The 3,262-nt window shown below is 36.5% G+C and overlaps 1 long non-coding RNA gene across 4 annotated transcripts in view; it reads left to right on the top strand.

Annotated features, from left to right (window-relative positions):
* LOC108969568 overlaps window positions 1–3,262 on the top strand; it is a 281,944-nt gene that overhangs the window by 143,621 nt on the left and 135,061 nt on the right. For 3 of the 4 annotated variants that reach the window (XR_001993410.1, XR_001993406.1, XR_001993408.1), the window contains exon 3: window positions 730–752. The exons of the other annotated variant lie outside the window; for it this stretch is intronic. This is a non-coding gene — a long non-coding RNA (uncharacterized LOC108969568). The remainder of the gene's footprint in view (window positions 1–729; window positions 753–3,262) is intronic. 4 annotated transcript variants of the gene reach the window in all.

Raw genomic sequence — 3,262 nt, 5'->3', positions numbered from 1 at the left:
GTAAAAGAATCGTTTCTGGCCACTCCCACGTGAATGGCGATCAGAAAACTTTCCTCACTTACGTGAACTTCTACACATGACTCCATCCTCCACGCATTATAGATTTTATTTGCTTTTCTAAGTGTTCCTTGAACTTGAGTCCATTAGTATTATCTCAGATTCTCCTATGGTGAGCGATATATTTTCTTCAATTTTCCTGAAGCTTTTAAGTAAGGCTTCACTTTTTTGCTCAGCCAGCTCTAGACACCTGAAAGCAACCCATCGGTGTAAACCATTTACGCAATCAAAGCGTTTGAACCGATTGGTCATCCAGAATTTTAGACACTATGAGGTCATCCCCATACAGTTTCCATAATAGTGAGGTTAAAACCGATGCTTGCTGTACTCCACTGAAGATAGTGTTGCTCTCAGTGCCCTTGTCCATATCGTATAGCAGTCTACTACTTATTTTGAAATTAACTCACTATAATATTTATCAGATAATTAGTAGCATAATTAGGAGCGCGTATTTGGTGTTGAGCATTTGTTGTATTTGTCCACTTTGGGCTGGTATGACTTGTATGGAAAGTCTTTTTATTTGACAATTTATCTTAACGAAATGAGCAATTTTTTTTTGTCTAATCTAGAGATAACCATTTATACCTAATCTACTTCGTTAATGTATTTGTTGCGCGCTGAACGCTTTTTTATGAATATTACTTAATAATAATGTCTTATTTCCATTTTCAGATTACATAAAATTAGGAAAGTGGGTAAGTAGTATTTATAAAAATTCTGTAATTATCTTGCACAGTTATTTATATATAGTTTTCATTAAAATAAAAAATTGCACTTTGTGTAGCTAAGAAAAAAGTGCTTACTTTAGATAAAAACCAGAAAATACTCAGAAGCCCACCAAAAATATGAAAAGAGTCCCTAAACGTAAGCCTATTGAGCGCTTAAGTGCTGCCGCAAGTGGTAAGGGGGTTTTCGAATTTTGCTCAAACAGCCAAGCAAATAATCTGCTAATCATAGTATAAGCAAAATAAACATTCAACCCAACTAAAGTTTGAATTTTTTACCTAGTAATAATTAGCACCCACGCTTTGACCTACATAATTTCACAATAACAGAAGCACACAATATTGGTTGCCCTGATAAGTGGAAATGACATTGAAAAATTGTTTTTAATAACAGTACTTAATGCAATGCAAGTAACTGTCAAAGAACCGCAATTTGATTACGCCAGTTTACGCAGTTCAACGCAAGTTTGTCAACAATTATTAATCATCGCACCCACCCGTTCGATCAGGTGACGGTGTCAAGAGAGTTTATGTCTTTGAGTACGTATACCGTTATACCTAATGTCAATATGTCGCACAATTTTAGGCATTTGAAGGCCACTGCTACTATTTTGGGCCCAACACAAGCGCAAGTGTTATGAAAAAACAAAAAAAAAAAGTGTTAACCACAAGAAGTGGCGCCCAATATAGCGCGACAGCCGCACGCTTTATTATCGGCTAAAAGCATTGCGAGGCACTTAGCACTTTGGCGATTCACACGCAACCATCACTTGGCTAAGTGTTATGTCATTACTTAGACGCAATCAAGTTTATGCCGACTGCTGGAAAATTGCCGAAAATTAGGCAAATGGCGAAATCGCCATAATTTTTCAATTCATATTTGGGGCAACAACGCATGCCGATCTACAATTGTTGCTGCAACGAAAATTTAGCAGCTGAAATTGACGATTAAAGTATTGTGGGATTACCTGTGTGTGCATATGTTGGTGTGTTGTGTGCGTGTGGGCGACGATAGGCCTTTTTCACTGTCCGCTCTGCTGCGAAAACGAGCTCGCACCGCCATAAATTGCCGCATTAACCCGCGCTAAGTGCAGCTGACTTGCCATTTTATAGCTTGCGGGTGTTTCCGTGGGCACACACACACTTTTACACCTCTACAATGGCGCATGCGCAGCTATACACTCATGTGAGCGCGAGTTTTTGCTGAGCTCCCTTGCACACTCACCAAATTATGCAATCGGTTTTGTTATGCAGTGCACTTTACTTTGTTGTTGAATGCTATTTGTTATTGCTTTTATTTCACACGGACACTTCGTACTAGTTTCGCTTGTCGACGCATCTTCGTGCTGACTTTTCGTTTATTTATTTATTTATTGCTGTAATTTCTGTGTCAACGGCAATCTCGCACTCTTCACTGTCACTCTTTTAGCTTGTTTTTTTTTTTTTTTTGTTTTTTTTTTAGTTCACAGCAAAGCGCCAAAAATTGCTCGCAAATTTCCATATAAACATACATACATGCCTGCATATGTGTACATATATCTAAGCATAGTTTAGTTTAAGTGTGTAATTGTATAAATGAAATGAATTACTTAAATTTCTTACTGGCTGGGTTAGTTATTTCTTCTCAAGTGCGTTTAGTTTTCACGCGTCGTGACTTATTGAGAAATTGGGTTAACAAGACGATTTTTTCTTCTTCTTTGCGTTTTTAATCAAGGAAGCTTTTGGCACATGCAGGTAATTGTCTTTGCTTATTTGAGGCAACAAAATGGCATATTTGCACATTGTGAAATAGGCTAACCAAGTATATATTGACAAATCAGCAACAAGTTCGTCGCTTAAGTCTTTTGTTTGTATAATAAAATATGCAATAATGACACATTTTTCTGTATGTAGAGGTTTGTAGTTTTGTTTTACTAATAAAAAGCAGCAAATATTTATAAATTATATATTAATAAAAATTAATTTCCATGACTTCTGTAGTTCAATAACGTTTATGGCTCCAGGCGCTATTCTAGCTATAGGCCCGAATTTCGGGGTTTTTGCCATAATTTATAACAAAAACGAAATGGAAATGTTCAATATGCGTTTTGTATCATTTTCTGATTCACATTTCAAAAGTACACAAATTAAATTTCAGAAGAAATTCTTTTTTCTTAATAATGTATTCTTAGAGTTGCAGCTTCTGACTCAGAACAATATTTCTATTGAGCGAACAGCCAATGCCAGGCAGGAATTAATGACTATTACCGACGACCAGATGGTGCCAGCGCAAGACAGTTTGTTTGCTGTGATCATGTTACTTATTTTTCTTAAAAATTACTGATAATACGGGTAGTGGAGCACGGTGCTCGTTCTTTCCGTATAAGTGGTTGGCCGTGGGGAAACGGTCGGCGCAAGTTATTCCACAAATGTTAAATAAAAAACAAAAGGGTTCTTATAATAAATGTATTTTACAAATAATAAATTGGACAAACACTTAC

Source organism: Bactrocera latifrons, unplaced genomic scaffold (assembly GCF_001853355.1).
Source record: "Bactrocera latifrons isolate USDA-ARS-PBARC rearing strain unplaced genomic scaffold, ASM185335v1 scaffold_105, whole genome shotgun sequence".
Classification (NCBI taxonomy): domain Eukaryota; kingdom Metazoa; phylum Arthropoda; class Insecta; order Diptera; family Tephritidae; genus Bactrocera; species Bactrocera latifrons.
Note: the sequence above shows the minus strand (reverse complement) of the source record. Positions and strands in the feature narration are given on the sequence as shown.